The sequence below is a fragment of the Lonchura striata genome, chromosome 18 (assembly GCF_050655825.1).
Source record: "Lonchura striata isolate lonStrDom1 chromosome 18, ASM5065582v1, whole genome shotgun sequence".
NCBI lineage: Eukaryota > Metazoa > Chordata > Aves > Passeriformes > Estrildidae > Lonchura > Lonchura striata.
The window spans coordinates 13,963,448-13,988,744 of record NC_140720.1 but is presented as its reverse complement, the minus strand read 5'-3'; the positions used below and the strand labels follow the sequence as shown (position 1 = coordinate 13,988,744).

The 25,297-nt window shown below is 46.8% G+C and overlaps 1 long non-coding RNA gene across 1 annotated transcript; it reads right to left on the bottom strand.

Moving 5' to 3' along the window:
- Window positions 1-23,182, bottom strand: LOC146765842 (uncharacterized). The gene is made up of 2 exons (XR_014949357.1): window positions 15,075-23,182; window positions 1-4,502 (listed from the first exon to the last, which is right to left on the bottom strand). It is a non-coding gene; the product is annotated as an uncharacterized LOC146765842 (long non-coding RNA).
- Between the last annotated feature and the right edge of the window lie 2,115 nt (window positions 23,183-25,297).

Sequence of the window (25,297 nt, the reverse complement as noted above, 5' to 3'; positions counted from 1 at the left end):
GCTCGAGCACCAGTCATCATCCAGGGGCTGCAAACAACACTCATGAGCTTGTTCTTGCTTGGAGCAATTCCACTCAGATCAAATTAAGAAAAGCAGCGCTGCGACAGAAATGGTGTAGAGCATAAAACCTGATGCTTGGATAAGTCAGAGGCTGAGAAATGAGGACAAATTCTTACCCCGCTCCACTGTTCCTGTTGGAAATTATACAACTTCTAATTTTATTCTTTTTTTTTAAACTAATTTTAGTCAGGGGTTTTGTTCACCTTCGCCCAGGGGGAAGGGAGTGGAAGTTTCTTTTCAAAAGATTCTGTTCCCTGGAAGAGTCCTGATGAGTTTAACATCTGCAGACTGGGGGTGGCAGAGAAGATACACAGGACAAAAGCGACCACTAAGGAGCATCAGCATCCCCCTGGTGGGTCTGAGCCACCTGGTCTGGGGGAAGATCGATAAGAGAACCAAGCACCAGGACCTAATTAGCATCCAAGGCGAAGGGATCAATAACCAATAGGCAACCAAGTACTAAAAATTGTGCAACTTGGGACCAATGAATATTGAACCAATGAATTTCTCTGGGTTTTGTCTGCATGAGTGTCTGGGAAATCTGGTAAAGAACCCGGAGTGATGGAATTATTTTCTCTGCATAGCCTGGGCTATGTGTGGTTAAAATTATTTCAGTTGCACGTCCTGGCCAGAATAAATGAATGATTTAATTCTCTAACACTAAAAAATGTTGCTGGAGAGTTTTTGTTTGCCCACGATTATTTGATGGCATTCCCAAGCACCTCACTGTGCTCTCCTGCCCTCTTAGTGCTGCGAGAGCTCCACAGGTGAAGGTGCAAAACCTTGGCTGGGGCCACCCTCTCCATTCCCACCAGCAGAGAAGGACCTGCCCTGGTCCTAGATGGGGCAGATGAGGGTGATTTGACCCTGTCCCCACCTCTGTAACCTCACCCTGAGAGTCCCCAGGATCCTCTCCAACAGCCTGGCTGCACGGAGGGGACATCCAGCCCTTCCCATCTCAGCTGGTGGGAGCAGCTCACATCCTCCAGATGGGAGATCTCTGACTGAGGGCAACTGCCTGAGATAAATTCCCATTTTTTATGAATTTAGCATTTCAATGGATATCAAGTATGGGTATTGTTAGGTAGTCGCAAGAGTCAAGAGCAATATTTGAAAATTTGGTGCTTTTTAACCTGTGACAGAAGGGTTGTGGATGAATTGGCTCCATTTCCATTGGGATAGAGATGGATAATGCTTTGGGGGAAGGAGATCTTGGCTGCCTTTGTCCAGAGGGACCAGGAGCAAGCAGGGGTGGCTGCAGACACCAGCCTGGCTCATGAGGAGCTTCCTGAGACCACCAGCTGAATTTAGGCTGTGCCAAGCGGTGTAGGAAACCTCCCAAATCACCAACATTCCATCTCCTATTTAGTTATTTAAAACCTCTCTCCTTCCCCCTAACTAAGAGGCAGCGACTCCTTTGGTTTTAATGCATTTTCAGTGCAGCTGAAACTATAGATGTATTTATATATGAAAAAAATTAAATGACTGCCTTCTTGAATATTATCTTCCCGTTTATTGTGTGCCCTCTCTCCCCTTCTCTTCCCAGAGAGACCAACCATCACATGAAAATGCTTTTCATCATCTGCAAAATTTGATGCCCAAAATAGCCCCATGGTTGCCCTAGCAACAAGCATTTATTCCCCCTCCCCCCTGTATCCCCCCCTTTGCATATTGCTGCATATTTCTATCATCTCTTTCCAGGCACAGTTCATAAACACGGCTGCATAATAAAGAATGTTATCACCAATGACTTACAGCCCAGCTGCTGCAAATAAGATATGAAGTGGCAAGGAAATACAATTTCATGCAGCTAGGACAACAGATTGATTGGGTGCCCTTCAAATTTGATGCCACTTCTTTAAGTCTGTCCAAATTCAAAAAAAAAAGGAAAAAAAAAAGTTAGTTTCCCCACCTCCCCATCTTTCCATGGTAGCAACAGACAATAAAAGTGGGAGATAATTCACTAGGACACTCATTATGTCTGCAGCAACCTTGCCCTGAGAGATTGACAATTTAAAGAGATGTGCTTCTTTTCCCTGCCACCTCCTCTACTTTTCCCCCAGCTGCCCTTCTTCATCAAAAGTCTCATTCCTCCAGTTTGGTTGCCTATTTAATTCAATTATCTTCCCTTTCAAATTATTATTTCTGTTTAGATTACGAGCCAGAAGGTTGTTACTGATAGAAACAAGCAGCTCCCTTAATTTCGTTACCATCATCTCCAAAATTTTGTCCTTGTTTTTATTTAGTTTTGGTAGCACAAGAGGAAAACCCTCTGTCCCACAGCAATCCCATCAAAGAGCACCCCCAGCAAGGACAAAAAGAAGTGGGCTTGTAAAATCTTCCTCATTGCTGTCGGTTCTGATGGGTTCCACTTTCAAGGCTGTGGAGATCTGCTTTGGAGGCTGATGTGGATGTGCAGGGAGCACTTTGTGATCTGCTGTGGCACAGTGCTGATGGACCTGGTGCTGCTGCTCCCAGCAGAGAGAACATCTCTGGTGCAGACAACTCCCCATGCAGAGTTTGTCTCTCACATTCACCTCTCCTTTCTGTCCCCTGCCTCCCCTCTTCTTTACTAACAGCATTTTATGGAATTCTTCTTCATCTCTGAGTGTGAAGATTGTGGTGCCTGTGTGTGAGCATTTCTTTCCTTCTATCCTTCTTTCCTTCTTTCCTTCTTTCCTTCTTTCTTCCTTTCCTCCTTTCCTCCTTTCCTCCTTTCTTTCCTTCTTTCCTTCTTTCCTTCTTTCCTTCTTTCCTTCTTTCCTTCTTTCCTTCTTTCCTTCTTTCCTTCCTTCCTTCCTTCCTTCCTTCCTTCCTTCCTTCCTTCCTTCCTTCCTTCCCAAAAGAAAATCTGGTTTCTTCCCACCTAGCAAAGAGAAGAAAGAACATCATATGTGCTGTGCAGCCTCTGGCTCCAAATTATCTCTAGGATTAGTTAACGCTAATCAATCTCCATCAATCAAATAAACCACAGAGGAGGGAATTGCTCCGTGCTGAAGCCATTTTCGTGCTCAACAGCAGCACCAACTGCTCCCAAATCCTCCCAGAGAGCCCTGGAGTAACTCACGTGCATGTGGGGACAGCACAAGGGCTGAAGGGAGCATTTCCCACAGCCAGGCTGACCTGCAAACAGCTCGCCCTGCCCTGAGCACAGAGATATGGAGATTCTCCTTCATCTTTTCATGGATTTTTATTTTTTCTTTTTCCACAGAAAGGGTGGTAACATATTTGAATGAGCTGTGCAGGGAAGCAGTGGAGTCACCTTCCTTGGAAGTGCTCAAAACCCACATGGATGTGGGACTTGAGGCCATGGCTTAGTGGTGAACGTGGTACAGGGCTGGCAGCTGGACTTGATGATTTTAATTCATTGAATTAAATGTCCAGCTTTAATGATTCTCTGACTCTCTGCCCGTATCCAGTGCAGGATCCCATTGCCTCTCAGTTCCCCACTCCCATCAGGACATGGCAATAATGAGTCTAGAACAAGGTTTCAAACACAAACAGCTCTGATTTGTGCAGTGAACTGGATCTGAATCCTGGCAGCTTGCACTCACTGGCCCTAAGGATGTTGTGATGCTTAAATGAGTAGGACATTTGCCAGCTCTTCAGATGGAAAACATGAAAGCAGCTCAGGACAGGATTATTACTATTATTAAAATGAGAGATGAGATTTTAAACCCAAAACTGCAGATCAGGAAAGTTAAAACCGTTTTCCATCTTGACATACGGTCCTCGATGGAAGAGTGAAGTCAGCACCAAAGCAGCACTCGTGGGTCACACAGAGCAGTGCCCAGAAATGGCACTGGAGGAGAGCCCAGCAAAGTTGGTGGATTTTTCTGTCTCTTAAAGCAGAGATGAAGGAAAGCAGAAAATGTGTAATATGGGAAGGGAAGATTTTTACAGACAAATTTCTACCACCTCCTTTGAGGCGTGAGCAGTCCTTTAATCTAAGAAGGGTCATTTCTGTGTCATTTCTCTGCCCTAAGTGGAGGCCAAGTTCAAGAGAACTGTGTTTCTTTTAATTTCCTTTGGATACAAGTACTCGGATCCACACACCCATTTATCTTTCCTGACTAAAGTAAATAAATTGAAAAAAAACCTTAGTGTGTCCTATAAACATCACTTTTTTTTCACACCTAAAACCTTAAACCCTTCTGACACCATAAAACACCGGCGTCCCCCATCCCATGATTGTTTCCCATAATCTAGGGGAACATTAAAGAGAGAAAAATCGTGCTGAAAAAAAAATGACATCTTATCTATTTCCTCCCTTCCTGCTGCCACTCGGTGCTTTTGTGGTCCAGGTCAGACACCTGCTCCCCACATTAGGTCTGAGGAGGTGATAAATGCTCCTGGGCTGATTGCAGCGCTGGTATTCACCGGGTGTCAATCTGGGACAGGCATCTCGGCTCAGTTGCCATTCTTTGTCCTGCCAACAAGCCCTAAAAGCAGAGAAGAAAGGAGAAAAATAATAAAAAATGAGACGGACTGACAATTTTTCTCTCATCCACTGCCGGGATGTTACAGAAACGCTGGGGTCAGAGGGGGATGCTGTAACCAGCACCACTCCTACAAACTTTTCTGAGACCGGGAGGCAAGGAGAATAATTTGCACGAGGTTCCCAAATTGCAGCCCAACCTGGCAGAGCTCAGTTTAATCATCAGTGCACAGCCACAGGCAGGTAGGATTGCTGAGCTTCCCCACCTTGGGATGGTATCACATCCTCATTTAGGCAGACCCCAGCAGGATTGAACGTGTCAGGAAAATTAATCCACAAACATCAGAGGTTTGTGTCCAAAAAGGAGACAGAGGAGTCCTTTTACTTTATTTGAATAAAGGGAGAGGCCATGGGGCATTCCCCTGGGGTCTCTCAAATATTTGGAGGACACAGCCTCTTTTTTATCATAATTTCCCACATTTCCCTTCTCTTTCCCCATTGCCTGAGGTGCTTGAGAGGTTCAGACTTCCCAATATGCCTGATACCAGAGATGGACACTGGCATCTGCACATGGATTTGCTTCAGCTGGGAGTGGCATCACATCCCTGAACACAGGGCTCTGCACATCCTTTTTGGATTTGAAGCACTGAGGTGGGAGTGATGCCCTCAGCAGGGTGCCCCAGGTCACTCCATTACTTCTCAGGTTGGGACAACACGTCCCAGGAACCAACTCTCAGTTGTCAATTATCCTCTGGTTACACAGTGCAATTATTCATAAATATTTATACACACACATGCCCTTTGTTCTGCTTTTGTGTGACACAGAGAGAAATTTTGGCTCTGTTCTCTCTCCCTCACCTGGATTTGCTCTGCCCTTTCTGTTGGATACAAGGGATTTGATTGAATTAACTTAATTGGCAAATGTATTGTTCAGACAGCTGTGACAGAAACGACTTCGTGCATTAGTCAGGAGGTTAAGTGGCTCATGGCAGCTCCCAACACTTTTTTTTGCTTCCAGCCCCCCTGTACTGACTACAAGTCACTTTTTGGGACTTGGAAGTAGTTTTAGGGGGCAGACAGATCTGCTGTGTGGTACATCATATTTGGGTGCTGAGAAGGCACGTGGTCAGAGCTGCCAAAAGCTCTGGTTCCTCTCCTTGCTCCCAGCCCTTGGCCACACCAGCTGCTTTGGAAATCATGCCTACATGGCATTTTTGTTGAAAAGAGGAAAACTACATGTCTGGAAAAGGCACCTGCAAGTCAGCATCTCTGCCTGGTCTTTATCTCACGTGCTGTGGTTGGACCTGGCCTGTCTTAGAGCCCTCAAAGCCCTGCAGGAAGGCAGGGAGCACCCATGTGCTGCTCTGCTGAGCTCTGCAGGGCTGTACCTCCACCCCTCACCTCACCCCTGCAGCCCAGGTTCCTCCCTTGAGGTGACTTGAGGTGACTGTGACCCAGATCTCTCCATGAGAAACAGAGCAAGAGCCTTCTCCAGACACACATCTAGGTCTCCAGACACACATCTAGGACTCCAGACAGGATGAGTTGTTCTTGGGCAATTTCCTCTCTCCCCTCTCACTCTCCAGGAGCTGACCTGGTGAGGTTCTCAACTTCAGTAAGAGCCTCAACTTCTCAACTTCTCAACTTCAGCTAAGAGCCTAAAATGGACCAGTTTTCAGCAGCCCTCCCCCTTCTCCCATTAACTGTTGCCTGTTATTTATTGCATTTTGCACAAACTGCTTAATTTTACAGCTTGGAAGCTCATTGCTTGCAGGAGATCCTTCATTAAATTAGTCACACTTTGGCATCCTTTGAACTCCTGAAACCAGAAGAAAAGCCAAGATGTGCAGTGATTTTGTGGGTGCAAAGAGAGACAGCAGCAGATGATAATCCTGATGCCATCTGATGCCCTGTGAGGGCTGATCTAGAGCAGAGGCTAGACGAGTTAAAGAATAAAGTAGGGATTTATTAGGAGGCTTTAATAGATTTCCTTTGGGTAGCACAAGATCCCAGCCAGGGTTATACTACAGGTGAAGCCACAATGGTCATAAAATGCATGACCGCTCACAGGATCTCTCACTTTTATAAGTTCTACTCCATTTGCACATTGGAGTTCATTGTCCAATTCCAGCTGTAGCCCAGGCAGTCCCATCCTGCTTGTTTTTCTCTCTTCATTCCACGTTGTTTGTGCTCCTGGGGCTGAGATTTGGATCATTTGTCCTTGGAGAGCTCACCATCCCCTGATACGAAACCCAGACCCACACACTAAAGCAGCAGAGAATCTGAAAAATATAAAAGCCAAAACCTGAGGCATCAACCTGAGAAGTGGCTCTGCCCCAGCTCTCAGTGTCACTGGGTGCTGCCAGCACTCAGATGGGACCAAATTCCCTCCTGTGCATGGAGGAGGTCACCTCTGGATGATTGGCAAGGCAAGGTGTGGGAGAAGCTCCCATTGACACTTCTCTGCACCCTGATCATGCTCTGGCCAGGCACTGGTCCATCACCCAGAGGGGCAGGACAGCCCTTCCCCAGTACCACGGGCACTTGAAGAACACATTTAAAGCTTACAGGCAGAGAGAGAATGGCAAATTTTCATAACCATTTTGATTCCTGCTAACTGAAGCCAATGTAAATCTCTGTTTTTTATGAATCTCACTTACATTTCGTGCCTGACTTGTGCATAAAACTTCCCCAGATTTATACAAGCCAAGTCCATAAGTCATCCCCTTCCCAATCGGGCCCTATATCTTGATGACCTTTTAGAAACCAATGACTGCTTTCCTGTTGTTATCCATAATTGGAAAAGCACTAGAGATAAGAAAATTTATGGCAATGAGTGATCTACCTGCAAGAGACAATAAAGAACACTGGGCGGTGAAAGAAGGGGAAGGAAAAATCCCACACAAGGAGCGGTGCAGGCGTGGGGAATGCTCAGATGCACACACAGCTCTGGCTGAACTTCCCCTGCTTTTACTGAAAATCTCTCTCCTTGAGCCCACAATCCCCCTGACCTTCTGCCTCCACCCTACAGGACAGATGCACCCCTGCATTTCGTGTAATTTACTTGCAAATCTTTTGGTTTAAGGTGATTGAAGCATCACATAGGAGTGGGTTCACTCCCCAAGTGGATAATCTTATCCACACAATCATTTCTAAATTACACTTAAATTATTTTTATTTGTAACTTACTAACTACCTACCTGTGAGCCTCAATGTGGACTTTTTAATCTAATTACACAATACTACTTAAACTTAGGGAGAAGAAGGTGAAGAAGGACCAGGCTCTGACCTAAAACCTCCATCTTGCTTTATATATATTACTATATTCTAAACCCTTAAACTCTTAAGTTTTCCACCATGTAATATTACACACTTCTGTTCAAACTGCACACCTATAATACCAGTTCTGTCATTTAATTTTGGAAGCCTTCTCCACGGCCTCAGGTCAATGCAGTGTTCTCTTGGGGATCAGAATCTGTCAGCACAGAAAGTCAGAAATTCTCAGTGACCAGGGTTCCAGCCCCATCCCTCTGGGAAAGCAGCTCAGGAGAGCAGTGCTGGCACAGGAGGGTGGGAGGGCAGCCCTGCACATCACTTGGGGTTGTTCACAGGGACATTAATCACCTCACCCCCACCCACAGCAATCCCTGCCTGCAGGAATCATTCCACGCCAGCACCCCTGAACTGCTCCTGGCCATCACAAGCCCCATTCCCAGAGGGGATTTTTGGTTTGTTTGGAAACAAAGGCAGTTCAGTTGCTGCCACATCCCTTCCATGGCCCTGCACAAACAGGTAGGAAATAGGAATGTCTGTGAGGCACAGCTCCTAATCTTGGTTGTTCCCAAGAAATCCTGAACACGCCAAGACTCAAGAAGGGAAATGCTTCCAGTCACATCCACTTTCCAGTCAGAGTAACCCAGGTCACCTTCTTGTCTCTAGGAACCAGAGGTGCTGAAATGAAAAGGAGATTTTTCTAGTCCAAGGGTGGGAAGCAGCCACCAGCAGTACTGAGAGGGCTGAGTGTGGAGTGGAAATCCAAGGTTTGCAAAGCAGAGGGATGAAAATCTGCAAACAGGCAAATAATTCATTCAGCCTTACTGTAATAGTTGCCTTCAACTCTCCTGCAAGAGCTGGAGACTCCTACGAGAGGCAGCCAGGATCCAGGGGGACTGCAGGGGAAAATCCCCCTTGTTCCTGGATCAGCTGTGGCATACATCCAGGCAGCTTCAGGAAATCCTCCAGCCCTTTTTTCTGTTCTCCCCATCTTCTACTGAGCAGTGGTGATGAAGGAGCACTGCTCAGTCCTGTCACAACAGCATTTTCAGCTGGCTGGATGAGAGTTGCCAAAGCAGTTTAAAATGTGGCTTTCCAAAGCTCTGCTGTCACTTGAGACACACAGATACAATGACCTGCACCCACTCTGTTTGCCATACAAGTGTTTGTGCTGCCCCAGCTTCAAATGGATTCTGGCCACAGCTCAGCTTTCTTATTTGCAGTCAGGAGGATTACACAGAACTATCTGTAATAATTAACTCCCAAGAGAGAAGTTAAAGTGAAAACAGTAAGAGCAAGCAGCTAAGAACCAGAAAAAAAAAACCAACAAAACAACAGATGACAAATTCCTGGCAGGGGCTGGGATGAGGAGAGGCAAACAGAAAGCAGGAGTGGTTGTCATTGAGGAAATCCTGGCAGGTGTCCCCTGCCAGCCCCTGCAAATAAAGATCTCTGCAGCTCCAATGAAGGTCACCAGGTCTGTGCAGCCCAAGGCTCCTCCAGTTTGCAGCTTTTGAACTGGTTCCCAGTGAGTTCTGCCCTTTTTTTAGTTTGTTTTTTTTTTTTTTTTGGGGGGGATGAAGTTGTGGAAGCTCAGGGCTGAACATCCCTCCCTTGCTGGGGTCTCCTCCAGCTGCTCTCCTCCAGCTCTGCTGAATTCAGTCTGTGCCGAGGACATCTGTATTTTTGGATTATTCATTATGAATTGATTAGTTCATCCCACAGTCACCCTGATCATATTCTTCCTATGTACTAACATCTCAATGAATGAGCAGTCAAGTAGAAAATGAATGCATTAGTGCCTGATTGTATTACTAAGCTCTTGTATATGCTAACGAATGCAGCAGGGCTTAATTCAGCCCAATAACAAACAGGTAGCTGCAGAGTTAAGCAGCACAAGTGTCCAAATAAGAGTAAAACATCAAAAAAAAAACCCTCTTAATATCTTTTGTGTTTAACATTCAAATTAGCTTCGGACATGAGTGCTTGTTTGTGGAGAATTCTTTTGTCTGGGTATAGAGACATTTTCCTGCTAGGATTTTCACAATCATGACATTGAATCAGCCACTTTCGTCTCTGGCAGGGTAGAATTGATTACAAACCACCTAGTTAATTAAAAAAACAGCTTGCATTCAGACCTGCTTTTTAGCAGAAACTAAGCTCAGAAAATTATTTTTTGTAAGTCCACTGGAATTGCTATTTGCAGTAAAATATGCCAGATGAAGTTCTCTGCTGGGAACACTGAAATGAAACTTTTTTTTTTTCCCTTCCTTTTATTTTTATTTTATATCATACTCTGTATGAGATAATTTCCTATTTCTACCCACAGCAGCTACAATTGTACATACAGAAAAGAAAAGCTCAGAGGAAGCACAAAAGGAACCAGGTACATTTTCTGAGCAGGTTGGCCAGGCAGGAACTTTGTCCTTGTCCATTGACTTGCTGTGTGATGCAGAGAATAGCAGCTCTCTGGATCACAATCTCTTCATCAAAACTTTATGAGTAATAGATGAAAAAGTCTGGAAAATTTTCCACACAGGCTCAGGTTTGGCTCCCTTGTTCAGAGCAGCACAGCTGCAGACATGCAGAGCCCGGCAGTCCAAGCACGCCCATTGCTGTGGCTTTGTGGGGGCACAGAGCACACAGACCTACTCGTGCTCCCCAGATTTACAAGGATATTTACTCAGGGAGCTTCCCATAAGGATTTCTAGATGGGCTCAGATGGTGCAAACAACCAGCATCCCAACAGGTCCACATTATCCCTCCCACCAGCTGGTTGCCATTAAAATGTAAGGGACAGTAGTAAAAAAAAAAAAAAAAAAAAATCTTCCTTCTAAGCAAGAAAACAATCACCTAAACCACAAAAGATTCTATAGCAGCTGTCAGAACAAGGCCTGGACAGCATCTCCCTACACAAAAGGGTGGGCACTGACCCCTCCAGAGCCCATGGAGGTGAAATTCAGAAGGGCAGCAGCTGTGCCCAACATGACCTGAATGCAGCAGGGTGACTCAGCCGTGAGGCTGCATCTCTTAGACAGCCTTGCTGGCTTAGGGGCTCGCACAAAAAGCCCTTAGAAATCCCTCCTGGACTGTAGTCCTCTTGCCTTTGCTCCTGGGAGGGACAGCAGCAGGTTTGCCCCTGGCAGGGCTGGCTGCCCCATCGGGAGGTTTGGACCTGGCACAAACCAAAGCTGTCAGTGGTGCTGGGCAGCCGAGCCCTGGCACAGCAGCACCGACCCTGGGCATCCTCATGCCCTGCTCCTTGCCCCAGAACCAGGCATGGCAAGAGCCACACGGGCATGGCAAACCCCTGCCACTGACCCGATCCCTCCTGAGGACAGCCCCTAGCAGGGGAATGTGGCTGCTCCTTTTGATGCCCTGTGGAGGCTGGCCTAGAGCAGGGACTAGACAGAGCTAAAGAATAAAGCAGGGATTTATTCAAAGGATCTCCTCCATGGATCCACCTTGGGCAGCACAAGAGCCCAGCCAGGGCTGCACCCAAGATGAACCAAAATGGTCCCAAAATGGATGAACAGTCACAGGGTCTCTCACTTTTATAAGTTCTGCGCCATTTGCATATTGGAGTTCATTGTCCCATTCCAGCTTTAGCCCATCAAGTCACATCCTGCTTGTTTTTCTCTCTTCAGTAGACGTTGCTTATGGTCTTGGGCCTGAGATTTGGATCATTTGTCCTTGGTGCCCAGCTAGAGCAGGAATTGTTTTGTCTTCCTGCTCTGTGCAGAGAACTCACCATCCCCTCATGTGAAACCCAGACCCACACACTAAAGGAGCACAGAATCTGAAAAACATAAAAGCCAAAACCAGAGGCATCACTTTGACTCAGCAATGGGCAGCTCTTCCCAACATCAGCCAAAGGAGATTTTCACTCCCCCTCTCTGATGAGCCTTGGCTGTGTGAAGGTGTCCAGACCCTGTGGCCAAAGACCTGTCCTCCCACGGGCAGTGGGAGATTGTGGAACTGAACACTGAAATCCACTGAGCAGAGTCGAAATTAGAGCCTGCAAGAAGTGCCTGTAACAACCTGAGTGCAGAAAACTGACTCATCCCTGTGTTTTCCCCAAGCACAGACTGTGGCTGTTTGGCAATAGACCAAATAAAATGACAGTATAAACTGCCAGATCCCAGCAAATCTCTTCTTTTGCTGCCTCTCTTTTTCACTTCCAAGAAGCAGAGTTGGTTTTGTTGCTATCCCATAGAGATGCCTCATTCTCAGGTCTAAATTTGGCTCTCCCATCTTCTCAGGAGGCAAAGTGACAGAGGGATTGGCTTCATAGATTAAAAAGACTCTCTCTAAGAATCAGTCAATCCCAGAGATGCATTTGGGGTCTCTTCAACCAGTAGGAAGACAAGTGGGCTTTGAATCCTGGCCGTGGGGAGCACGGTTAAGGACTGCTGAGGTTTTGGTGGGAGGTTCCATCACCACCCCGTGGGCTGCACCCAGCTCCAAGGGAAGGTTTGCACTCCACAGGTGAGAATCCTAAGCCAGGCACAAGGGAGCAAAGGCTGCCAGAAATGCTGCACTCATCATGCACTCATCAGCCCTTCTCTGTGTGGGGAAGGGATGTGCAGGCTTAAACAACACATGGTAATGGTCTGATTTAAGTGCAGATGAAAGCTGCTGGGCCCCAGCTCCCAGGAGAGCTCTGTGGCAGCAGCAGGAGTGGCCACGGTTCAGACTTCCCCGGGGATTCACAGAAAAAAACTGAAAGAATTGACCCCAGAGAAGAACTCCAGTGGTTCTGCTTTCTCAGGACCTGGGGCAGGGGTTTAGCTCAGGCCAGCAGGAGAGTCAGGCTCACCCCTGGCTCCCTGCAGCATCTTTAGTCCAGCAGAGATCCCAGGTTTGCAGTTCAGGCATGTTTCCACTAAGAACCACAGCGAGACCATTCACTCCTCCCATACAGCCCACCAAAGAGCCATTTGTGATAATGACCAAACTTGGTTTCATCTTGGAAATCTTTAAAAGACTCCTGTATATTGTTGGGGTTTTAATGGATCTAGGAGGAAACCAGAAAAAAATACCACAGACTATATGAAGATGCTGGTTTTGTTGTCTGTATTCTGAACAAACCACTACTTTTTTTTTTTTTTAATTATATTTTCTATATTCCCCTCAGAGAAATTTGTATTTATTATTTCATATATTTTTCACCTCATCTTTTCTTTTTTCCCTTCACTTTCCCCCCCTTCTTTCTACAGCCACAGAAGGAAAAGAAAAGAATAAAGAGGAAAAAGCAGTGATGGCCCCATTGCCATTCTTCCAGGAGCAGCTGCTCCTCACAAATCAGAACTTTTGCTCTATCCCAGGGGCAAGGAGCTGGAGGAGGCAGCATGCACCAGGCCTGGGCAGGGAGCAGGATGCAGCTCGTGAGCTGTGTGACAAGGAAGTGACAACTTTTAATGGGACATGATTGGGACAATCATCTATTCTTTCCAAAGCTGGACGTGTACTGGAAGAGGATCACCAAACCTGCTCATTTGCCTTCCCTGGAAACATGCCAGGGGGAATTTCCAGGCCTCTGTGTAGGAAAGAGAAAGGAAAAAGAGGATGGGACCCTCCAAGTGCCCCTTGACACAATCAGACAATGGTTTGCCCACCTCAGGAACATTTTGCTCACCCAGAGACAAACAGAACCTACCTGCAAACTCTACAGCCCCAAGACTTGTCCTGCACAAACAGGATAAGCTTCTCCATAGAAATTATCTCCTTGACATTAGCTGGGTGCTCCCAAGCCACAGGAACAAACTCCCTGGAGAACAGTGATAAAACCTCTCCAACTGCCAGGTTATCAAATGTTTATGGTAATCAAAAGGAGATGGTGATTACATTTGACCCCAGTGGGTGAGCACAAGTATTAGGCAACCTGGGCACAAGTACTCATGATTATGAGCTCCTGGACTAATAAAGGCAATTAGATATAAACAGAGGCATCAGCAGCAGATGAAAGTAGGACCTCTGTTCCCAAACACAACTCTGGCAGTGGAGTGTTTTGATCAATCCAATAAAAACTGCTTTAGATAAACAAATTTGATGAGCACATGCTTTACCCAACATGTGCAACTGAGGAGCTCTCCAGTTTTACCTCATGTCTCCCAGAGAAAGGAGGAGTTTTGAGGTTTTACTCTTGGAAGTGTAACTGTCTTGGAGGAGACACTCATTGAGGTTAGAAGTTTTATATTACACAAAATTGCAGTTTATAATGTAAGGAAGGTCTTGCCTTGCTTCACCCGGAAATGAGGCGCACACACACGAAGATTCCTGCAGATTTTGCAGACTGTCCTGCAAAATCTGCAGGAATTGTTCAAACAGTTCAGAAAAGGAACACTGGGCTGGGCAAAGTCAGACGAACAGGCCTGCAAACAGATGTTTTGTATTTACAGACAAAAAAAAAAAAAAAAAAAAGAAAAAAGGAGGAAAAAACCCCAAGACATCATGGCCTAAGAAACAAAACAATCCCCAACACTATTTTAACCTTGAAAAAGCATCTCTGCAAGTGTCCACACACACTCAACCCTGGAGGTGTTATTTGGAACAACAGATTCCACTACAGAGATCTCTGTCCCACTTTCTAAAATTTCCAATCCCTACATACTCAGTTGTATCCAGAAGTGGATTTAAAAAATACCCCTGCCTTACCTCTGCATTGCTCAGAGTAGGAAGGCCATGCATGTTACTCAAGGACTTACCTAAATACTGTTCATAACTGGAAAACAGGTCTAAATTATTTAATTTTTTGTTATCAGCCACGTTTATTCTTCAGAGCTACTTTTCATGACCTCAGGAGGAACTCATGTCTTTGGCAGAGCTCTCACAAAGCTGGAAAGGAACACAGGGTGAGAAATGCATGCTCTGGATTTTGTACCAATGCTCTTGGAGCAAAACATTTCACTGAGGCAAGAGCTGGAAAGGAGGAGAGAGGCAAAGTGAGAGGATAATCCCATTTGTCCAACAAGATCAACTCACTTCATCCAAAAGAAGGAACTGACACCTACTGTTCTGGGCAGCAAGCAGGGCTCAACCCAAAATAACCACAGGTGGGTGTCCAGCACATGGAGCTACCTCACACACCTTCTCAGGGTGCTCCTGATGGTGCCACCACCACACAGAGCACGTACCCCACAGAGCACACAGCCAGCTCACTGCTGAGTGAACCTGCTCTGGTCTGAAAGCAAAACCAGTGGGAGACTCCAAGCCAGAAAGGCAATTTATTAGGAAAAGGGAAAAGAAACAAAATACATGCAATAATTCAAAATAAAAACCATGGACAGAGTCAGAATACAACCTGACACCCTGTTGGTCACAGTGTTGGTCCAAATTGGGGTGGCTGCAGTTCTCCTGGAGTGGCAGATGTGGTTCTGTGGGAGCAGTGATCCTGCAGAAAGGTGTACTCTTCTCTGAAGGTCCAGTGGGAAAACCCAGCTATTCCTCTTGTAAACCTGTGGGAAGGCTGCCTCTGATGTCCTCAAAACTCAGATTATATCCAGGTAGGAATGCTTGGCTCCTCCCTCTGGGCAGAGCTTTTCACAATGGGATGCTGTAATTTTATCAGCCACTCAGTGACATTCAGTAGCCCATTATCAGCAGATGTCTCCCCTGAGAGAGGATTGGTCGTGGAAAAGGAAAATTGTTCAATTAAAAGAAGACAACTGCCACACAGATGGGAAATGGAACACATCTTGCCTCCAAATCTGGTTCAGAACCAGGGGCCAAAGGAGCCCTTCCTTCAGGCCTCAGATCACTGGAGGCAGCACAAAGGCCACCCAAGGCTGGCCATGACAACAGGAGAGCGGGGAGCCCAGGAAGTGATGGACACACCCTGCTTGCAGCTGCTGTCAGCTGTGCCCAAAGCAGGACCTGAGGCAGCTCAGGTGCCTTCAGACTCCTTTCCCCATGGTGCTCCCAGCACTCACAGCCAAACCATTCAGGTGGCCAGGGAATAAGCATGGAGGACCGTATCCAAAATTTGACCAGGGCCTTTACCCCAGGGGCCATTTCTCAGCCCTCCAGCATCTTCCTGAGCAGACTGAAATCCTTCAAAGTGCTTTCTGCTCCTCCCCAGGCAAAGGAAAAACCAACAGAGGTTGGAGCCAGGAAGGAGATGCCAAAGCATGGGCTGTGGAAAAGAGGACACAGGTTGTTGGTGTTCTTCTGGCTTGTTGTTTTTATTTTTTTTCTTCTTTTTGAGGTGCTGTAGTGTCATCTTGTTTTATTTCCTGGCACTGCAGGCTGCTGGCAGGATGACTTGGTTGCCAGGGAAACCACTGGGAAAGTGCAGAGGGCTGCTGCCCACATCTGGGCACCAAAACCACGGCTGCCAGCGAGGATCCCACTGCCTGCAGCCCTGCCAGGCCAGGGTGGAAGGAGCAGAAGCAGCAGCCATCCAAGCATCTGCTCCCACAGTGCCCAGATGAGGGGCTGAGCTACGTCTCCAGAGCCTGGGAGTGAGCCCTGCACAAGGGTCAGGATGCACAGCCAGCCCTCACCCACCAGCAAGGACAGGGTTAGCCCAGTGCCTAAGGCAGGCTCTATTTTTATTATTTTTTATTTTTAAATCGCTGCCATTAGGAGGATTGTTATGGTTGGCAATTTGCAATAATCAATTTGAAACCACAGTTTGATTAGTTAATGCACTTTCTGCTGCTCTCTGCTCTTAATTTGATTGGGAGGAGAAGGGGGGGGTGGATTTTGTTTCCTGGTTTGTAACAGGGCTGGTCTGTGCATGTGGTGCCACATCCCTGCTCCCGTGGGGCTGTGGCATGTCCCAGCCAGGGCAGGACAGGCTGGGTGTCCCCTGCCTTCTCCAGGCAGGCAGGAGGACCATCCTTCCCTGTCAGAGTCCAGCACATCCCTCTGGCTGCCCTGGCTGCTCCAGACCCCGACAGAGGACTCAGAGACCTTGGCACAAAGTCACAAACACCTGCGGATTCAATTTTAGCCCATGGAAAAAAATGCCAACTTTGTGTGAGGAATTACAAGCCACAAGGGTTTGAGCAGTGTGATATTTGAACTAACACAGGGTGAAAAAGTAGAATTTTGGGTTTTTAGAATGGGGTTCAAGGGGATACAAGATTGAGGGATTTGGGTGTGTCCTGATCTTCTCCTTCTTCTTGTCCTCCATGTCTTGCTGTGATGGTGACACTTTTCTATTTATTTAAGGTAGAGATTCACTGTCTAACATACATAACAGGAATTGGTGAAGAAATTGCAAACATACTACATGTAGTTTTGAGTATATAAGGTGGGAGATGCTTGAGACTCGAGGGCAGAACGTCCATGGCTTCCTTGCTGGCCAGAGCTCGGCAGGTCAGAGAAAGAATGTTATAGATAAGAAAAAATAAACAACCTTGAAAACGCAATTGGACACATTCCAGACTCCTTCTTTGGCTTCATTGGGCTAGGGAAGCAAAGACTCTTTATGATCTCTCGGGGTCACCCAGATCTTAGGACCCCGAGAGAAATTCCCCACATCCCCCTCAAGCTCAGCCTCTTCTTTCTGCCTCCCCATCTCCACACAAGGGCTGCGGGCACCTGGGTGGGCAAGGCAGCTCTGGAGCAAGAGGAAAGCTGAGCATCAGCTCCAGAAATATCTGTAATACACGATAATCTCCAAAATAAACTCCAGGCAGGCGCTGCCCTTCACACTTGCCTGTAATATGTGATTATCCTGAAGGTTCTCACCTCAGTGCCCACACATTATTCCCACCAACAGCAGAGAGAGAGTAACAAAGCTAGAGAAGCATTTACAGGAAGGAAGAGAAGGAAATGTATTTGCCTCTTCCTTTCATGATCTATCCAGACTCCAAATATCTTTCTATAATCCATATTTTTCTATGGAACCTGCCCAGCTTGTTAAAGCAATGCAGGAATCACCAACCAGCTCTTTTAGAAGCTGACATAAGTGTGTCCATGCTGATTCACATCTCCTTTCCAGGCTATCCCATGGCTTTGCTGATATTCCACTCCAAGGCTGGATGCTCCACAAGCCCCAAGCCCCAGCAGGATGATGCTAATGGTGAATATCCAGCAGGCAACACCCAGCCCCAGGAAATCCCAACCTGGAGCTGCAAAGCACCCAACAGCTGTGACCCCAAGGCTCACCTGGGCAGTCACAACCCTCCCAGCTTCAGAAAGAGCTGTGACAGCCACTTTGGAAAGGCCTTTCCACCTTAAAAATGACAGTGTTGTGACACAGGAGATCTCTACCAACCCCTCCAAACCAAGACACTTCTGAAACAAGAGTGTTTCCTGTTTTAGAAGAAAAATGAAGTACAAACCAAACTCCTTTGGACTTGCATGTCCCAAAGTGGGGAGGGGAGGACCACAGAATGTGCAGGGGAATCTCCAGTGCTGTGAGGGTGTCACAGATGCTGAGTCTGCGTTCAGCAGTCACAAACCCCAGACCAGACTTGGTGAGCAGAGTGGACAGCAGAGAACCAGGGGGAATATTTCCACCAACTGCCTTTTACTACGTCCCCACCAAGGCGACTCAGGCATTGCCAGAGCCCAGAGAATCCCAAATTGCTCCTCTCTGTAACTTCTGAGGAGTCAGCTGGGGCCACCCAGCTCAGAGCTATTTTCTGCCTCCGTCACTCATGCTGTCTCTCAGAGCTTTTCACTGCTGCTCCTTCCTTTCCCTTCCTGCTCTCACTATTCCCAATCTAGGCAGCTTCCTCCACCCACCTCTCCCCGTCCCCAAATCTGTGTTTGATGATCTGTTCCCATCTCCTCGGTTATTCTGAGCACCACGTACCAAAGATACGCCAAGCAGAGAGGCTGTGACGCTCCACTCTGCTGCCCTAAGTGAGCAAGTTTAACTCTGTGCCATTAAAGGGAGAGGAAAAACCCAACAAATCCTTTTTTTTTAAAGCCTTTATACATCCCACCTGCTCGCGGAGCATCCTTGGGAGAAATCTGGATTGTTGTGACTGACATTACCTGGTGCAGTAATTAGAAGCTGTATTTACAACCTTGCTACCATTTTAATGCTGGTTTGCATCTGTTGTGCTCCCACTTAGAGAGCAAATGTAGTGGGGAACATCTGTTTCCTTCTGCTGGCTCAGGCGACGTCCCCGGCCAGCGATTTCCCCTCTGCTGTCATTATTTCAATTACCACAGCAGGGACGTCTCCCTGCACCAAAAGGGGCCATCCTTGGCCACATTTCCCAGCAGATAGGAGGTTTGAGGTGACCCCACTTGAGCAGTTTGGCTCAAGGCACCCCCAGGACCCCTCTCAGCCCGGGGTCTGTGATCCTTTTCCCTCCAAACCCCAACCTTTGGTGTTTGGGCACCTCATAGAAAGGGATGAAGATAAAGCAGAGACATTTAACTCCTTCACCTCTCTCTTTATCCTCCCTGGAGCCCCAGGCTGGAGGATCCTGACTCAGGGAGTGATAAGACAGCTGTTAGCTTTGAAATTGTACAGGATTTGCTGCTGCCACTGAATGCATTGGAGACAATGGGGTTGATAAAATTCATCCCAAGGGACAGAAGGAGTTGGCTGCTGTTGTTGTGAGCCTTCTCCCAGTTATCCATCCATGATCCTGGGAACCCAGAGCAGTCCCAGTCAACTGGAAGCTGGCAAATGTCGTTCCAATTTTCAAAAAGGGCAAGAAGGAAAACCCTGGTAATTACAGGCCTGTCAGTCTCACATCAGTGCCTGGTGAAATTATGGAGAAGATTATTCCAGGAGTTATTGAAAAACACTTGAGAGACAATTCAGTCAGTGGACAAAACCAAGGTTGATGAAGGGGCAGCCAGGCCTGACACTCCCTGAATATCCTTTTATTACAAAATTACCCTCCCAGCGGGCAGAGGGAGGCCGTGGGTGTGGGCTTTGGGGATTTTAGCAAAGCTCCTGGTGCTGTCTCTCACAGTAACCTTGGGGACAAGGTGTCCAGCAGGCAGCTAGACATGTACAAAACAGCTGGTGAAGGCTCAGGCTCCACCAGAAAGTGGGGCTGGGGCCATCAAGACTGTTCTCAATTTTGGAGCCCATGCTCTTGTGTTTTATCAGTTACCAGAGGAGCTGAAAACAAACCAAGTAAATTTCCCAACAGTGATGGAGCTCCTAAGGTCCATCAGAGGAGAGACATTATGGCCTTACGGAGGGATATTGATACAGCAGAGCTCTGGGCAAGCAGGAATTGAATTAAATTTAACAATTTCCACATTCTGCACCTGAGACTGTGCAAACCTGGCTGTATGTGTAGGATGGAGGCTGGAAATCTGTCTCAAAGCTGCTTCAGAGGAAGGTCATATTGTCTGTGATGAAAGAACTTTTCACTGAGAGGGTGATCAAGCACTGGAATTGATCCCCAGGGAGCTGGCATGGCCCCCAGCCTGCCAGAGTTTGAGCACAGCCTGTACAACCCTCTTGGACACATGGTTCAGCTTCAAGGTTGCCCTGTTTGGAGTCAGGGGTTGGACTCTGAACCTCACAGGGACCTTTCAAACTCAGGATATTCTGTGGCCAGGTCAGGTACGGGAGCAGATGTGAGGAGATCCTCCTGCAGCTCCAGGATTTGCTTTCCACCAGCAGCCTGTAGCCAGACCCTTTCCTGATCTAGACCCCTTGCCCTCATCTGTCCTGCCCAAATGGAGCTGCTCCAGGCTGGTGCTGCCTCTCCATCCCTGCACATCAGCACTGAGCACCTCAGCTTCCCCAGGGCTCTGCAGACAGTTCCACACCACAAACCACTGCTAGCAAACAGCACAGCTGGAAAATGCACCAGGAAAACCACTCTGCTCCACGGTGGCTTTAAGGAGAGCCAGGGTTATGCAGGTTTTTTTGTGCATTAAAGCTAACAGAAGGTTCTTAGCTTATTTAGGTCAATTAACTACAGCTTTCAAATTAAGTTCTCATCTCATTTTACAGACAAGCTGTAAGCAAATAGTAAAAAAAGGGTCAGATGAGGAGAGCAGAGCCCAGGGTTTCCAGACAAGTAATTTAAACCCAAAAGGCAGAAACAAAACTGAGATCAAAGGAGAGCACAGAGACCACCTAAACAACGTCTGCTGCTTCTCCCACTGGTTCTTCCTTTGCTTTGTGCCCCAAACTCGAGCCAGAAGAAGGTGGAAGAAGCGAAGAGCTGAGCAGGGAAGCCATTTGTGGCACACACCACCACATTTCATCGGTCTCCCAGAGCCAGCAATGATGGTCCATATTCTGGAGTGCCATCTACTGGCATTTTAATCTCTTTGCTATAAATTAAAGCCGACCCCGGTGTTAGAACAGCACTCAGGTTGCAGTCAAGTGCCTGAAAAATGCCAGAATCCAGATAACCCCAGGCCAGTCCCCTTGTACAGGTGCATCACAACACACAGTGGAATAATAAGATCATGGAGTACTTTTTATCCTGCAGGAAAAAGCCCCTTTCGTACACCAGATGGATAGTGCTCTCTTAATGAGCAGCTATTCAATATTTTTCTTTATCCTCATCCTTCAATATGTAGTCTTGTGTCCTGGGCATGGCATGCTATTGAAGTCCTGGGCTAAATAATGAGCTATTAATTTTCTCCTGGGCTTTCACAGCATTTATTATCGCGGTATCCGAGTGGTTTGCAAACATTAATTTGCCTGAGAGCAGCCCTGCAAGAGAGTGGAATTATTCTTGTGCAGCTGGAGAACTCAGGCACGGCCAGTTTAAAACCAGAAGGGCACGCTGGGCTTGGGTGCTCCAGCTGAGATGCAGAAAGGACCCATTTTTCAGAGCTGTACAAGTCAAAGCTTTTTAGGGCACCACATCCACAACCTCTGTTGTGGGAAATCCAGGATTCCTGTACAACTAATAGGATCAAGCAGAAGTTGTTTACTGTTTACATTACACACATATTTATAAATTCTACAAACTACTAAGTACACACTTCTGGACTGGTGCTTTTGTCTTCTTCACTCATTTTCTGCCTGCATTTCTCAGAGTGCATGATTGGTTACAGTCCAGGCATTTCACAGTCCTCTTATTTAGTTCTTGCAGTCTTGGTATTCAGTTTTTCAGCCTCTTCTTTCTTAATTTAGCACAATTTATGTTCTAATAGCCTTGATGAATTCCTGAGGCTTTGCTAACCAATTTAGAAGCAGGTTGGGCTGGTGCACACTATGGCTTAACCCTTGCAAATACATTGCAGCAAACCTCCACCGCTGGCTGTGAGTCCCCAGCTTTGCCCATCTGGCACCTCAGGGGAGCCCAGCAGCTCTGGGGTTCATCTGACATGAAGCTTCTCCACATTTTTACACTGCTGCAGTTCTCCAGGCTGCCCCATGAGCTCCAGAGAGACCCAGAACCTTCTGCTGACTTTAATGTACAAAAAATCTGCATAACCCTGGCTCTTCTTAAACCTACTGTGGAGCAGAGTGGTTTTCCATCATCCCTCTGGGATCGTCATCTCTGACCACAGCCTAAATAATCCCTTCAGCCTGGGGCAGCCAAATTTACACTGTGGATCTTCCCAGAGACCATCTCTTCCCCATAACACAGCCCACCACAAAGCATTCCCTCACACACCTCTGGCAAGCTGAAAATTTGGGTAAGAAGACCAGAAATCTCAGCAAAAAATGGGCCAAAGGAGGAGAAGGAAGGAGCAGCACGGACAGACTGGGGTCCTGCCACCAAAAATAACAGTTCCTGTTGATTAGGAGAACTCTCAGGGGTCTGGTGGTCAAGATGACCCCGAGATTGTAAAAACTCTTTTTCTCCCAGCACGCATGGCCAAAAGAATCTGAATGCACAGGGTTGGCTTCTCAAGTTGTTTATTTTCTCTTATCTAGAACATACTTTCTCAAGGAGCTGTGATCTGTCTAGCAGGTCAGTCTGTGACAGACTCCCACCCCCCTTGGGCTGGTGTTACCATTTTATACTCAAAACTACCTGTGCCATGTTTACAATAACGTGCCAATATCTATAATTTATCTTAGACAGTGTGTCTGTACCTTAAACCAATAGAAAAGTGTCACCATCACAGCAAGACATGGAGGGCAAGAAGGAGGAGAAGATCTGGACAAGCCCAAATCCCTCCATCTTGTCCCCTTGAACCCCTTATTTTAAAACCCTAAAATTCTACTTTTCCACCCTGTGTTAATTCAACTGCCACACTACTCAAACCCTTGTGGCTTTGAATTCCTCACAGAAAGGATGAATCCCTTCTTTGACACTTCAGTCAGGCTGCAGCCACCACAGCCAGCCAGGAGGGGAAGAGCTCAGGCTGTGGTTGCCCTTGTACCGGAGCTCACCCTGGGTCAGAGTGTCTCCGTGTGGTGGAAAATTCCCTCCTCCAGCCCGAGCTTCTAAAGAAGGGCTCAGCAGTCTCTGTTGTTCAGTCTCAAGGCAGTTTATTGCAAGTTATCTCAAAGATTTTCTCCTTGGGCTGCTGTGGTTTGCTCACAGCTCAGGCAGAGGCACACACACACCCTGACATCCTCTCTGACCCCGACTGCTTCTTCTCTCCCTGCCAGGGCTGCTGCTCTCTTTTATATGGTACATTACGTGTTACATGGTTACAGTTTTTCCCAATGCCTGTTACCTATATTAAATGGTGCTTTTCTATCTTTGATATGGTACATTACATGTTACATGTTACAGTTTTCCCCAATGCCTATTACCTATATTAAATGGTGATTTTCTACTCTATACCAATTTGTGAGTGCCAACATCACCAGGAACATGGAGGTAAGGAAGAAGAAAGAGGGAGGACAGGGCAGGTCCAAATCCCAAATCCATCTTAAAACTTTTGACCCCCATGTACAAAACCAAAACCCCCCTGTACAGCACTCAAAAATTCTTCCCTCTACTTTGTGACTACTTCTAATCTAATATCTAAACTTTTGTGACTTCTTGTTCTTCCTGCAAGGTTGGTAACTCATTCCATGCTCAAACCCAAAATCACAGCTGTTTCCAGCTGCCTGCCAGGGTCTCAAATGCTTCTGACCTGGACCTGGAACCTCCAAAAATGTCTGAGGGACATTTTGAGTTCTGACACCCTTGCAGCTCAGATCCAGCTGCTTCACATCCCCCGTTTCTGGTAGAGGCAGAGCTTCAGCTCCCCTGCTGCAGGGCTGGTGAATCTCACCATGGCAGAACCAGCCTTTCACTCTGTCCTGCCAGGGCGTTTTCCAACCCCTGGTCACTAATTTCATTTCAACCAGAAGAATCACAAGACTATTTTGGGGACCAGAAGTCAATATTTTATATTGTATTTAAGGATGAAAGAACTAATCACATCATTACTATTATATTTTCTTTTTACTTTTCATCCTTTACTTAGCCCTCCTAAGATCTTATTTGCATTTTTGATCAGACCAAGAGAAAGCCCTTGGGGATCTGGTTGTAACAGTGCCCAGGTCCTTTTCCTGAGCTGAATCAATTAATTTACACCCCTGGGAATAAAATGGATTTTTCCTGGCAACGTGTACAATTACTCCCTGTTTTCATTGGTAAGAGAAGGGGAGACTGAGGCTTTGAAATGCAAAGTGGTCTGTGCAAAAATCATCATCTCCAGCAGCAAAAGCTTCCCCTGGTGCTGTGATCCCAGGTGAGGCAGCATCTTACCTGGGAGGGAAGGAACTCACAGGAGCCATCCAGGCTCAGCCTTGCCCTGGGGATCAGCGATGGCTCTGCCACAGGAGATAAATAAAATCCTTCAGTAAGGGAGCAAAGTCCCCTGTGCCTTCCAAAAGCACAGCAGCATCCCATAAAAACACACCCATGGCTCATGCTGCCCTTGCAGGGCTCTCCAATTTACCCCCCTCAGCTCCACTGCCCAGGTCATTTATTATTTGAAACTTCCACCTCCGAGCTCAGGGCTCTTAACCACATCCCCAGCATGAAGCACAGCAGGAGGAAAACCTGGCACAGAGACTGTCTGGGGGTTTTCAGCCCAATTTGCTAGTTTAAGATTCTTCAGCTCAATTTCCTCCTGCATGAATACATTTAGGTGCTTTTTTGTTTGTTTTTGGGGATTTTTTTTTTTGTGGGGCTTTTTGTTGTTGTTGTTGTTTTTTAAAATTTTATTTTGGTTTGGTTTTGGTTTTTTTTGAGTGCACAAACATGGATGAAGCCCACTCTGAGCTGGCAGCTGGGAAAGGTTTTCTCTCACCTCACCGTAGGAATATTGTCCCTTGATAGGAGAAGAAAGGAAGAACAGCCTGGTGTGGTTTAATACCTCTTGCAAATGGCAGCCAGTACTTTATGCACCCCAACAAGCTTCTTGGGGGTGCCAGAGATAAAATGCTTGGCCAGGTTTTGCCTGGCATGAAAGCTGAGCTACCTCCTTGCCCCACGGGCCATGCAAAGGCAGCAGCACTTTTAGAAGTGCCCAAATTAGTTAAGGTTATTACATCACAGCCTTGATAATCTCTAAACACAAATGGTGCTGATTAACCACACATAGCATCCCTTTCCCTCCCCCATCCTTACTTTTTAGTTCCTCTCATTCTCTCCTCCCTGCTCTCTCTCATTTCCATCTCACACTGCTTTCCCCATTTTCCTGACTCTTCTCCAGCTATTGTGGAAG